This window comes from Bombina bombina, chromosome 8 (assembly GCF_027579735.1).
Source record: "Bombina bombina isolate aBomBom1 chromosome 8, aBomBom1.pri, whole genome shotgun sequence".
NCBI lineage: Eukaryota > Metazoa > Chordata > Amphibia > Anura > Bombinatoridae > Bombina > Bombina bombina.
In genome coordinates, this window is record NC_069506.1 from 147,367,435 (window position 1) to 147,382,434 (window position 15,000).

A 15,000-nucleotide genomic window follows, 5' to 3' on the forward strand; every position below is an offset into this window, starting at 1 on the left:
GCAAATTATATACATTAAGATTTGTGGATAACCTGCAGGGTGTGAGAAGGAGCTGATGTGGGTGGGTGATTCCTGGGCTGGATGTGTCTGACTCTGCTCCTGTCACACTGTGTATGAGGTGAGTCGCAGGCTGCATAGTGCATACACTGCATACCATACCAGTGAGTCATCAGATAGCACCAGGAAAAACAAAGCCCCGTAGAAAGCTAAGAAACTCCAGCTCAGCAGCACTGAGTACTCTGCTATTCAGAAGTGTGCACTGTGCAGAGATCGAAGGAAAGCTGAATAGGCACATTCTTATACTAATCCTAATGGTGGTTGTGCACAGCTAAGCTGGCTACAACCCTGAGCATCATTTCAAGTTTATCTATCAAATTAATTAAGGAAATTAGGACACACAAGGTGCAACCAACCATGAGGGGAAACCTTCACTGCAGATGTGAAACATGACTGTACTTTATTTGCCCCGTGGGAAACAATATTAAACTAGACTAGTGTGTGTGACTGTCAGTGAGTGAAGCTAACTCTCTTGCCCAGCTGTTACCCTAACCCGTTAGTAAGTACCTACCTGATCCTGATGATATGAAGTTTTTTAACTTTTCTTGTTGGTCTCACTGTGTGTGTCACACACAGTCACTCTCTGTGTCTGATGCGGGTCCCAGACTGAAGACTCCCAGCCAGCCATGCTCTGACAATGCGCCTCCTTAGTCACAGACAGTCACACCTGTCAGCTCAGCAGACTCAGCACGCCAAAACACGCACTGCCACACCACCAGTGACCAGTCACCAGAGTCTGTCTCTGACAGTCACTCAGTCACAGTGGTCACAGTGATGCTTCTGTGCCTCCCGCTCTCGCATTTGCCGCCAGGCAATTTAGCCCGCCCCAAACCAGCACCAGAAGCTCTCCAGCCTTCTGATTGGTTAAAGGGCTGGCACTGTGCTCCCGAGGCTAGCCTCCGGTGGGAGCAGTATGGGCTGCAATGAGAGTGAGAGCTTAGCCACTAGATGGCACTGTGGCACTCTCTCTCTAGCAGCCCATACTATACACATTCATATTGCGCAATGGAAGGGTAGCTGGCCTCCATTTCCTTGCGCAATATGAATGTGATGTGACCGGTACTGTGTAGAGACTTTAAAAAAATGTAGTAAACACAACACAGGCAGGGTTGGGGGGGGGGGGTAGGGGGGGGGGGGTCAGTGAGAAACCAAAAAAACATTTTTTTTAAAAAAAAAATTGAACATTTTTTAATTTTATTATTATTAATAAAAAATAGTGAATTACCCACATTGGCCAGGGGAGGCGCTGCCTCCCCTGCCTCTTATGAATGCACGTCACTGCAGTATACGCTGTGAGACTGACAACAACAAAAAAGACAGATGTTTTAAAAATCACAAATTGTTAATTTTTTTAAATATTACTAGTACTGTGGCAACAAATATGATTGTTTGGCACTATTTGGCAAATGGGCCTGTCTGGCACACACGCTGGGAGAAAGGAAACTGCAATTCAATGGCACTAGGAGACTGAAGAATCACAGTCAAAACAGTTATGATTAACAAAAATTCCAATCCTGTTACAATAAATATGAGTGGTGGCACTAATTTGCTAGTTGGGACTGGCACACAGGCAGGCAGGCAGGCAGGAGGAAAATGCAATTCAAGGGCACTAGTAGACTGCAGATTGACAGTCAAAACAGTGTTGATTGACAAATTTTGCAATACTGTAAAAAGAAATATGATTGCTAGCACTAATTGGATAGTTGGGCCTGGCACACAGGCTGGAAGGCAGTAGAAAAGTGCAATTCAATGGCACAAGCAAAATGAGGATTAAGATCAACAATCAAGATTTTTTTAATTTTAATTAGTAACTATACTGTGACAACAATTAGGATTGGTGTAAATAGTTGGCAAGACGGCCTGGCACAAAAGGATGGCAGGCAGGAGGTAGATGCAATTCAAGGACACTAGGAGACTGATTAATGACAGTCAAAACAGTGATGATTGACAATTTTTGCAATACTGTTAAAAGAAATATGATTGCTGACAACAATTGGCTAGGTGGGCCTGGCTCACAGCAGGCTGCAAGGCAGGAGGAAAGTGCTATTCAATGGCACCAGCATACTGAGGATTCAAATCACAGCAACTATTACCAAAAAATTAAATTTTTAATTATTAGAATACTGTCACAACAAATATGATTGGTGTAAATATTTTTTAAGTAGGCCTGGCACACAGGCTTGGAAGGCTGTAGAAAAGTGCAATTCTAGGGCACAAGCAAACTGAGGATTAAGATCATCAGCAATCAAGATTTTTTTAATTGTAATTAGTAACTATACTGTGACAAATAATTAGGATTGGTGTAAATAGTTGGCAAGACGGCCTGGCACAAAAGGATGGCAGGCAGGAGGTAGATGCAATTCAAGGACACTAGGAGACTGATTACTGACAGTCTAAACAGTGATGATTGACAATTTTTGCAATACTGTTAACAGAAATATGATTGCTGACAACAATTGGCTAGGTGGGCCTGGCTCACAGCAGGCTGCAAGGCAGGAGGAAAGTGCTATTCAATGGCACCAGCAAAATGAGGATTCAAATCACAGCAACTATTACCAAAAATATTAATTTTTAATTATTAGAATACTGTCACAACAAATATGATTGGTGTAAATATTTTTTAAATAGGCCTGGCACACAGGCTTGGAAGGCTGTAGAAAAGTGCTATTCTAGGGCACGAGCAAACTGAGGATTAAGATCATCAACAATAAAGATTTTTTTAATTGTAATTAGTAACTATACTGTGACAAAAAATTAGGATTGGTGTAAATAGTTGGCAAGACGGCCTGGCACAAAAGGATGGCAGGCAGGAGGTAGATGCAATTCAAGGACACTAGGAGACTGATTACTGACAGTCTAAACAGTGATGATTGACAATTTTTGCAATACTGTTAACAGAAATATGATTGATGACAACAATTGGCTAGGTGGGCCTGGCTCACAGCAGGCTGCAAGGCAGGAGGAAAGTACTATTCAATGGCACCAGCAAACTGAGGATTCAAATCACAGCAACTATTACCAAAAATTTTAATTTTTAATTATTAGAATACTGTCACAACAAATATGATTGGTGTAAATATTTTTTAAGTAGGCCTGGCACACAGACTTGGAAGGCTGTAGAAAAGTGCTATTCTAGGGCACCAGCAAACTGAGGATTAAGATCATCAACAATCAAGTTTTTTTAATTGTAATTAGTAACTATACTGTGACAAAAAATTAGGATTGGTGAAAATAGTTGGAAAAACGGCCTGGCACAAAAGGATGGCAGGCAGGAGGTAGATGCAATTCAAGGACACTAGGAGACTGATTACTGACAGTCTAAACAGTGATGATTGACAATTTTTGCAATACTGTTAACAGAAATATGATTGCTGACAACAATTGGCTAGGTGGGCCTGGCTCAAAGCAGGCTGCAAGGCAGGAGGAAAGTGCTATTCAATGGCACCAGCAAACTGAGGATTCAAATCACAGCAACTATTGCCAAAAATTTTAATTTTTAATTATTAGAATACTGTCACAACAAATAGGATTGGTGTAAATATTTTTCAAGTAGGCCTGGCACACAGGCTTGGAAGGCTGTAGAAAAGTGCAATTCTAGGGCACGAGCAAACTGAGGATTAAGATCATCAACAATCAAGATTTTTTTAATTTTAATTAGTAACTATACTGTGACAAAAAATTAGGATTGGTGTAAATAGTTGGCAAGACGGCCTGGCACAAAGGGATGGCAGGCAGGAGGTAGATGCAATTCAAGGACACTAGGAGACTGATTACTGACAGTCTAAACAGTGATGATTGACAATTTTTGAAATACTGTTAACAGAAATATGATTGCTGACAACAATTGGCTAGGTGGGCCTGGCTCACAGCAGGCTGCAAGGCAGGAGGAAAGTGCTATTCAATGGCACCAGCAAACTGAGGATTCAAATCACAGCAACTATTACCAAAAATTTTAATTTTTAATTATTAGAATACTGTCACAACAAATATGATTGGTGTAAATATTTTTTAAGTAGGCCTGGCACACAGGCTTGGAAGGCTGTAGAAAAGTGCAATTCAAAGGCACGAGCAAACTGAGGATTAAGATCATCAACAATAAAGATTTTTTTAATTGTAATTAGTAACTATACTGTGACAAAAAATTAGGATTGGTGTAAATAGTTGGCAAGACGGCCTGGCACAAAAGGATGGCAGGCAGGAGGTAGATGCAATTCAAGGAAACTAGGAGACTGATTACTGACAGTCTAAACAGTGATGATTGACAATTTTTGCAATACTGTTAACAGAAATATGATTGCTGACAACAATTGGCTAGGTGGGCCTGGCTCACAGCAGGCTGCAAGGCAGGAGGAAAGTGCTATTCAATGGCACCAGCAAACTGAGGATTCAACTCACAGCAACTATTACCAAAAAATTTAATTTTTAATTATTAGAATACTGTCACAACAAATATGATTGGTGTAAATATTTTTTAAGTAGGCCTGGCACACAGGCTTGGAAGGCTGTAGAAAAGTGCAATTCAAAGGCACGAGTAAACTGAGGATTAAGTTCATCAACAATCAAGATTTTTTTAATTTTAATTAGTAACTATACTGTGACAAAAAATTAGGATTGGTGTAAATAGTTGGCAAGACGGCCTGGCACAAAAGGATGGCAGGCAGGAGGTAGATGCAATTCAAGGGCACTAGGAGACTGATTACTGACAGTCTAAACAATGATGATTGACAATTTTTGCAATACTGTTAACAGAAATATGATTGCTGACAACAATTGGTTAGGTGGGCCTGGCTCACAGCAGGCTGCAAGGCAGGAGGAAAGTGCTATTCAATGGCACCAGCAAACTGAGGATTCAAATCACAGCAACTATTACCAAAAATTTTAATTTTTAATTATTAGAATACTGTCACAACAAATATGATTGGTGTAAATATTTTTTAAGTAGGCCTGGCACACAGGCTTGGAAGGCTGTAGAAAAGTGCTATTCAAGGGCACCAGCAAACTGAGGATTAAGATCATCAACAATAAAGATTTTTTTAATTGTAATTAGTAACTATACTGTGACAAAAAATTAGGATTGGTGAAAATAGTTGGAAAAACGGCCTGGCACAAAAGGATGGCAGGCAGGAGGTAGATGCAATTCAAGGACACTAGGAGACTGATTACTGACAGTCTAAACAGTGATGATTGACAATTTTTGAAATACTGTTAACAGAAATATGATTGCTGACAACAATTGGCTAGGTGGGCCTGGCTCACAGCAGGCTGCAAGGCAGGAGGAAAGTGCTATTCAATGGCACCAGCAAACTGAGGATTCAAATCACAGCAACTATTACCAACATTTTTAATTTTTAATTATTAGAATACTGTCACAACAAATATGATTGGTGTAAATATTTTTTAAGTAGGCCTGGCACACAGGCTTGGAAGGCTGTAGAAAAGTGCAATTCAAAGGCACGAGCAAACTGAGGATTAAGATCATCAACAATAAAGATTTTTTTAATTGTAATTAGTAACTATACTGTGACAAAAAATTAGGATTGGTGTAAATAGTTGGCAAGACGGCCTGGCACAAAAGGATGGCAGGCAGGAGGTAGATGCAATTCAAGGAAACTAAGAGACTGATTACTGACAGTCTAAACAGTGATGATTGACAATTTTTACAATACTGTTAACAGAAATATGATTGCTGACAACAATTGGCTAGGTGGGCCTGGCTCACAGCAGGCTGCAAGGCAGGAGGAAAGTGCTATTCAATGGCACCAGCAAACTGAGGATTCAAATCACAGCAACTATTACCAAAAATTTTTATTTTTAATTATTAGAATACTGTCACAACAAATATGATTGGTGTAAATATTTTTTAAGTAGGCCTGGCACACAGGCTTGGAAGGCTGTAGAAAAGTGCAATTCAAAGGCACGAGCAAACTGAGGATTAAGATCATCAACAATCAAGATTTTTTTAATTTTAATTAGTAACTATACTGTGACAAAAAATTAGGATTGGTGTAAATAGTTGGCAAGACGGCCTGGCACAAAAGGATGGCAGGCAGGAGGTAGATGCAATTCAAGGACACTAGGAGACTGATTACTGACAGTCTAAACAGTGATGATTGACAATTTTTGCAATACTGTTAACAGAAATATGATTGCTGACAACAATTGGCTAGGTGGGCCTGGCTCACAGCAGGCTGCAAGGCAGGAGGAAAGTGCTATTCAATGGCACCAGCAAACTGAGGATTCAAATCACAGCAACTATTACCAAAAATTTTAATTTTTAATTATTAGAATACTGTCACAACAAATATGATTGGTGTAAATATTTTTTAAGTAGGCCTGGCACACAGGCTTGGAAGGCTGTAGAAAAGTGAAATTCAAAGGCACGAGCAAACTGAGGATTAAGATCAACACTAAAAAATTTTTTTATTTAAATTAATAACTATACTGTCTGACTGTGACAACAATTATGATTGGTGTAAATAGTTGGCTAGACGGCCTGGCACAAAAGGCTGGCAGTGGCAGGCAGGAGGTAAATGAAATTCAATGGCACTAGGAGACTGAATATTTGCAGTCCAAAAAATTATGATTTTTTATTTTTTTATTACTGTTACAAGAATTGTGATTGGTGCCACTAATTGGCTACTTGGGCCTGGCAGACAGGCTGGCAGATATGAGTCGTGGATGGTAGGTAGGGCAGCAATTTAACACAGTATGCTGTGTAAGTGACAAAAACACAGGACTGATAGAAAATTAAGTTACATTACACTAGCAAAATATTTGAAAATTTTAGATTTTAATATTAAAATTATGTTAAGAAGTGCAATGCACATATGACTCTATGAGTGGTCGCACTGGCTGGCTGCTACGTAGGGCAGCAATTATAACAACAGTATGCTGTGTAAGTCAGATAGACAGTTAGACACAGGCCTGATAGAAAATACAATTAGATTACACTAGCATAATGATTTAAAGACTTTTTTTTGGAAATTTTAAGAAAAAGGTTAAGCACATACATATGAGTCATGGCTGATAGCCTTGGAAGGGCAGCTATTAAAAACAGTAGGCTCTGTATGTCGGATACGCACACGCCTGATAGAAAATACTATTAGATTGCACTAGAAAAATGATTGAAATTATTTTTTGGGGGGGGAAATTAAAAAAAGGTTAAACACATATGAGTCGTGGCTCATAGACTAGGGAGGGCAGCAAGTAAACACAGTAGGCTCTCTATGTCAGCAAAACACACAGGCCGGATAGAAAATTATATTAGATTACACTAGCAAACAAATTTAAACTTTTTTTTTTTTTATATTAAAATTAAGGTGAAAGAAAAATAGATATGAGTGCTGGGTGGCTGCCTGGCACAGACCAATTAACCAAAAGACTGAAAAAAAAAGATGTATATTAATGCTGAGTGAGCCTGACAGACACAGGCATGATAGTAAATGTAATTAGATTACACTAGCAAAATAGTTTTTTAAATTTAAAATAATGTTATAAACGGATATTAACACTGGTGGCTGCTGGCTGGCACAGAGCAATGAACCAGAGTATATGCTGTGTGACACTGGCCTAATAGAAAATGAAAAAAAATTACACTAGAAAAATAATTATATTTTTGGGTTAGTTAAATTTAAACTAATGTTGTTAGGGAGATATCAGTGGTGGCAGTAGTCACAGCATATGCTGTGAGCCTTAAACACACAGCTGAAAGCCAGGCAAATGCTAATAAAAAAAAACGAAGAAAAAAAAAACCGCCACAAAATATAGCCCTAAAAAGGGCTTTTTGGGGTGCTGTGCTTGCAGCAGAGATGAGTGGAGTCCTTCTGGACTGTAAATACACTAGTCTAGCTATGTTTTTCCTATTAATGTCAGGAGCAAAAACACAACACGTCCTCTCATTAAAAAAACAAGGTCGTTATGAGTCTAAAATGGCGGATTCCGAGTAGCTGGGAGTGTCTGTGAGGGAGTGTCTGATGTTGATTGGCTCTAATGTGTCAGGCGGCTGTGACATAAAGTTTCCACAATGATGACACATAGGGGCGGATCAACAAGCTATGTTCGCTGTGAACCGTTCGCGGGCGAACAGTTCGGGACATCACTACTGGAGAATATTGACTTATACTGGAATTATTGTTGACAGGGTCTCAAAAAATGATGTGAACTTATGGTTTGCGGCTTGTTTTTATATATTGCATAGTATTTCAAGTGATATAGTAACATAAGATTAATGGTGTTAGTATCACTTTAAATTCCAGCACTCATTACAAGTAGTTATAGTTTACCTTTAACCTTTGTCTATATATTGTATTAGATTCACTTTCCAAAAAACAGATCTAAGGTTTATAAAAATATATAAGATGAAGATACAAATGTAACAATCTTAGCGAGCAGAACTGCTATTAATTCATATTGGAGTAAATTCCAGAAAAAAAATAGCTAGAAATGTAAAATAAAATGGTGCCTATTATTTGAGGATATACAAGTTATGTAAAGACTATACTTTTGACATTATACCCCACATCCATTTATGATTAATATACAACTATCTAATACCACTAATTATTCTAACTTGGTCGTTTTTAAAGCACAAACCCATTTTTAATATGTTACTTAAAGGGATATGAAACCCCCAAAAATGATTTCCTTCTTAGCTGATGAGAGTCCATAGCTTCATAACATGTGGGATATATTCCAGTCTATAAGGAGGTGGTCAATGACCCTCACAGAGCTTTAGCCCCTCCTACCTCCTCTTCCTCCCCAGTTTGTTATTGGCCTCTGAGGAGAGAGGTTATAGATTTCAGAGGTGCTCTACTATCAAGAGTTTATTATTTGTTTCATATGATTTGTGGGCACAGACCTAACTTGGGACCCAGTACCCCTAGGAAACTTCCCTGCAAGAAGATTTAAGAAGACTCTGGGCAAAACAGGTATGAAGATTGCCTCTGTTATCTGCTTTCAAGAACCCTAGTGGGTAATCTAACAGCCAGACGGTGCATACCATTTAAAAAAAAGTTTCCAATTTACTTCTATTACCAAATTAGCTTATTTCCCATGATATTCTTTGTTGAAGAGATACCTAGGTAGATATAAATTTATCCCAGCTATATATTGTGGATCAAACAAGTGAAACACAAACCACTCTACACATATCCCAACAGTGGTAATCCTATGTTCTCACTGGTGGGCAGTGCTCAATGCTAGTATAATATATGTTAAAGTTTAGGAGGGGAAAAAAAGAAGAAGAAGCATTATATAAGCACACTAATACATATATGTAATCAGAGTGTGTGTATACAATAATAGATCATTAGCCTGGGGGTCCTTCATTATTTAAAACTTAAGGGGATGGTAAGCTCTATCACATTGTACAGGGTTGATAATATTAATACTTTGATCAAATTGGGCTGCACTTTTTTCTCTGTTCTCTTGCTATTCCAGCTAGAAAGTGGTAGGATTTTGAAACCCACCGTGAGGCTCATTTGCATAAGCCAATCATGGTGGGCAACCAGCGTTCTCCCTTTTCCCATTAGTTCCGGGTATAACTCACCTGTCTGCGCATGCACTCTAGTGTGCTCGAGTTTACTTATGTGCATTCAGATCAGGAGTTCCCTGTCCGACACCACTTTATTTGAGGTCGGGTGACCGCAGTGATTGCAGCAAGAGAAACATTTATTGAAGATCGATAGAGGCATCTTATTGAACGGAAGTATCAACAAATCTCCCTTAGATATGCTATCATTTTAAATAAAGTTTTAAAAGTCATGAAACTGTGCATAATAATAATTTCAAACTATTACAGTCATAAAATAGACATTGTTTAAATCACCCCTTGATGAGCATAATAACATCGTAACGCTATATGATGTACTGTACTTCACAATTTTTATTTTAATTGCACGTACGTTGGTGGGGGTTGACATATGGTCATTTATTTAAAAAGGATGGGTGGTTTAGAGAATGAGTAAGGCTGCTGTTTTTGGGGGGCTGGCAATCATGACATCGCAACAATAAAATAAAAAACATTTTAAACGTCGTTAGGCTTTGGTTATGTAGTAATAGTAAGTGCAGGTTTATTACTTGATCATTTAGAAACCTTGTGTATGTTATTATCTGATGATTTTATGTTTGACTTTTCTAATCTTTTAACTTTTAATAAAGTATACTTACTAAAGAACACAAGCATTTAAAACATAAGTAAAATAAACAAACGCTACTCCCTGAATGATACTAGTATGTATGTATTGGGTACTTGTAAAACACAGCTAATCATCTTTAAGGGCCTCAAGGTGCTGCTCATTTTATCGACCTCAGAAGGATGAAAGGCTGAGTGGACCTCGCCGGGGATCGAACCTGCAACCCTTGGGTTACTACAGAGCTCAGCCACAGTGCCTTAGCATATCTGTCCATAGTACCATATAGTGTGGTAAGTAAACTATCATCATAGGCAAGGTTCACTAATAATGAACCAGGATCAGCACAAAATCGGTAATTATCCCCATTGCCAAGTGTACAGAGAGTACAAAAGATCCCTATCACTATCTATATCAGGTACACTATTCTAGTCTTTCACTTTACTCCTTGTACTCTGGGTGATATCTCATTTTTGTAGGGGATACAGCGCGGAAATACCCAGATTTTTAAATTAATTGCCAAGAAGTTCTGGTGAAAGACTAGATTAGTGTACCTGATGCAGACAGTAATAGGGATCTTTATTAACAGTTACGTTTTAAATAATGAGCGACGCCCGGGCTAATTATCTATTACTGTATACACACACTCTGATTACTTATACGTATTAGTGTGCTTATATAATGCTTATTTTTCTTTCTTTTTTTTCTCCTATACTTTAAGAGATACCTAAGTATGCATCTGGAGCATTACATGGCAGGAAATAGTGCTGCCATCTCGTGCTCTTGCAAATAGATAGCATTTCTTACAAAACTGTTGAAATATAGTGCTCCAGGAATGGGCTGGCTCCTAAACATATATCCATGTAAAGTTCCTGAAATTTGCCTTTCTAGACAAGCATTTTCAGTTTTTGGCCCTTCATTTTGGTCTGGCTACAGCTCGCAGAGTGTTTACAAAAGTACTGGGGAACTCTGCTGTCTGTAATTGGAGCTCAAGAAGTTTTTGTAGTCCAGTACATGGACGACATTCCAGTTCAGGCTCCTTTTTATCATCTGGTTCTTCAGTTTCTTCAGAGTAACGGTTGGAAAATAAATCTTTCAAAATGCTCATTAACTCCTCAGATCCATATGCATTTACTGGGGTATATAATCGATTCTTTGACTATTTCTTTGTTTCTGTCAGATCAGTGCAGACTGAAGCTGCAAGAGGCCTGTGACCTTCTGCAGCTGAATCCTCTCTCCCCCGTAGCTCAGTGCATGGAAGTTGTGGTCTCATGTTGGCTGCCTCAGATGCATTTCCATTTTCCAGATTTCATCTTCAGGCCCTCCTTTTGCAGAGGATGAATCAATGGAATGGGGACCACAAGGATTCTATTTGATCACAAGACAAGATAGTCATGGTGGAAGAGGCACTAGTCTGTGGATCAAGGAGCATCTTTCTTCAACCATTGTGGACAGCAATCTCCACAGATGCCACTCTTTTAGGTTGGGGTGTAGCCTGGGGGCCTCGGAGAGTGCAGGAAGTTTGGTCTCCTCAGGAAGCAAGATTACCAATAAATATCGGGAATCTCTGTGCAATCTTCAGGGCTCTCCAGAGTTGGCCTGGCCAGTGACCACAGACAAAAATCTTTTGTCAGATTCCAGTTAGACAATATCACTGCAGTGGCTTAGGGCAATCATCAGGGAGGAAGCAGTTTCTTAGCAATGAGGGAAGTGCCCCGCATCATCAGTTTGGAAGAGTGCCATCATTGAAGGACTTCTGCCTTCCACAGGTGTGAACAATTGGGAGGTAGACTTTCTCAGTCACCAGTGTCTTCACCCAGGGGAATGGTCTCTGAATCAGGAATATTTTGACCAAATTGTGAGATGTTGGAGTCTGCCAGAGATAGATCTCATGGCTTCTCATTTGAGTTACAAACTGCCTCAGTATTGTGCCAGGTCTCGGGACCCTCTGGCGAGTCTGATAGATACCCTAGTGGTCCCTTGGTTATTCAACCTGATTTACATATTTCCTCAGTTTGTATTAGTATCAAGAGTAATAGTAAGAATCAAGGAGGAACAAGCCTCAGCAATTCTGATTGCTCTGATGTGCCCTCACAGGATTTGCTTTGTTGATCTGGTACAGATATCCTTGTTTCCACTTTGGAGGCTTCCTCTAAGAAAGGATCTTCTCTCTCAAGGCACATTCTATTATCAAGCTCCCAAAACTCTAATTTTGACAGCAGGGTGACTGAACGCTTCACTTGGTCTGGGAGAGATTTTGCTGACAAGGATATTGATACCCAGATTCAGGCTAGGAAACCTGTTATCAGATATATTTATCATAAGGTCTGGAAAACCTTTTTTTCTTGGTGTTCTCACAAAGCCTACCATTGTAATACTTTTAGAATTCCTAAAGTTCTTGAGTTCCTGCAGGAAGGCTTACATAAAATGTTGTTATTAGCCAGTTCATTAAAGGATTTTGTCTCTTTCTGTTTTCTATGCTCTATCTGAATCATGAATGAAAAAATTTTGGTTTTATATTCCTTTAACCCCTTAACAACCAGCGACATACTCTGCACATCACTGGTCTTTCTATGGAGAGCACTCTATTTCAAGAAGCATGCTGGAGGAAGGGAGGCTATAATAATGCAGTGTTGCTGTTGGCGGTGAGACCCACGCTATTATAAGCAGAAACCCTTAACGACCAGCGACATACAGGGTATGTTGCGGTCGTTAAGGGGTTCATCTGGTTTTGAGGGTTCTTCAAACTCCTCCTTTTGAGCTAATGCATGGTTTAGACCTTCAGCTAGAAGGGTCTGTAAGCTTTTAGTTTTGTCATGCATACCTTTTTCATCAGGATAAGTCTGTCCTTTTTTTAAAGTTTATATGTTTGTTATTCTGAGGCTGTCTTTGGGAGGAAAGTTCAGCGGGCCATAGTGCCGTGGTATGTTTGTGTCTTGTGGTAAGTTGAATTTTACCTCTGAATTTTCTGGATTATTTACTATAGATCTATATACAAATACCACTGTCTGGGTCCTAAATGTAGAGCTTCTAAATATTCTTACTGCCTTCTAATTTTAAACACATTTGTTGACCCCTGGATTACATATAATCTACAACAATCCATTTTTTCCTTTAAGAGCAACATCATATTATATTTATATTTCCGAACAAAATAAATTTAACATCTGTGTGTATTTGTACCAAATATATCAGAGTTCACAAGATTTTTTTTAATGTAGTGGAAAAAAGACCTACATTTTATATTTTCTTCCACTGGCTGCAAAGGTTGTTGATGAGCGTGCATACTTCTAGTTTTAATATTGCTATTATTTACCAAAAACTGTGTTTAACTCCAACAAAATGTTAAGCACATAGTCAAAGTCCTTTCCAAAAAAGCAATACACTAATGGCTTGTCAGTAAACATGTCCTGTGAGCCCATCTTGGTCTGCACAGATGTGTATTGCTGTCTCAGAACTGACATTGACTATTTGTTTAACTCTTTTGCAAGAGGCTAACACACTTCTGTGCAAGCACTAGTGCAATAAAAAAAATGCCCTTGCAAACTGTCACATTGTATGTCCCTTTAAATAGGGTTTTCTTTAGAATATTTTGCATTAAAAGTTTAACATGATTTGTTTTTGTTATACATAAAATAAATTGTATGGTCATTTGAGTTAAGTGAATATTGATTTTTGGTGTAGCTTCCATTACAACAAATATTGCAATTCGTGTATGTATTTGGGTATCTCCATAAAAGGGAAAATGTAATTACCTTAAGCTTTAATGTTTTACATCTAATATTTATTTTTAGTTGTCCTAAATATTAATAAAAAAAATGTCTTCAGTTTTTTTTAACTTTTTTTGTGTGTGTTGGGGGGGGGGAGCTTCAGGTTTTTGTGCCTACAGTCACCTGAGATGTAAATTCGGCCCTGTGCCTGAAACGTAACATCCTGCCTTCACTGTTTGTCCACCCTATTCATTGTGATCTTTTGGGCTTCACGGCTTTCATTAACTGATGAAAGAAAACAAAATTTATGCTTACCTGATAAATTAATTTATTTCATGATGTAAGAGTCCACAAGTCCTGCCCTTTCAGGTGGCAGCAATAATTGTTTTAGCTTTTCTTTGCATCACTTTGCCTTTCCTGCTTTCTTTTCTTCCCCTCATCATATGTATGATTGAGAATCATATGTGAGAGGGAAGCTCTGTGGTGGGGAGTCTTTTACTTCCTCCTTGTGGTCAGGAAGGGAATATACCCACACATAATGACTTGTGGACTCTCACCATCATGAAAGAAATTAATTTGTCAGGTAAACATAAATTATTATTTTTTTTTAACGAGTTTACTCTTGTTTATTGCATTAAATCATGGAACTATCAGTCTTGTATCAGATCGTGACTTTGTGCTGCCTGAGTCGTCCAAGAATAAAACGTTGCTTCGCAGTTCTCAATGCCCCAACCATAGCCAGCAGTCTCAAAAGGTAAAAATGATCATGTGAGTCATTTCTCCTAAAACAATATTAGCCAGAATATGCTGCTTGAGTCTCATGGTCCAGCCTGATTTAATAATAGAGCTGACCCTGCTGTATTCTATACTAAATCTCACTGATATTAGAATAATCAGATTTCATTTCTGATAGGCAAATGTAAGGAGAATATATAAATAACATAATTTATGCCTAACTGATAAATTATTTTCTTTCAGAATGATGATAGTCCATAGCAGAGAATAGTAAACAGATAAGTAGGAAAGACAAAAGCAGGGTCAATAGAGGTGCAAATTAAAGCGGTCACCCCAAAAATTTTAAACATGCAGAGCTTATGGACTAT

At 38.6% G+C, this 15,000-nt stretch overlaps 1 protein-coding gene across 2 annotated transcripts in view; it reads right to left on the reverse strand.

The window, feature by feature from the left end:
- The window catches only part of SHISA7 (shisa family member 7), a 167,053-nt gene that overhangs the window by 27,360 nt on the left and 124,693 nt on the right, over positions 1-15,000 (reverse strand). The window contains exon 1 of one of the 2 annotated variants that reach the window (XR_008399035.1): positions 33-94. The exons of the other annotated variant lie outside the window; for it this stretch is intronic. The gene's annotated coding sequence lies outside the window, so the exon portion shown is untranslated. Of the gene's footprint in view, positions 1-32; positions 95-15,000 lie in introns of those variants that run through there. 2 annotated transcript variants of the gene reach the window in all.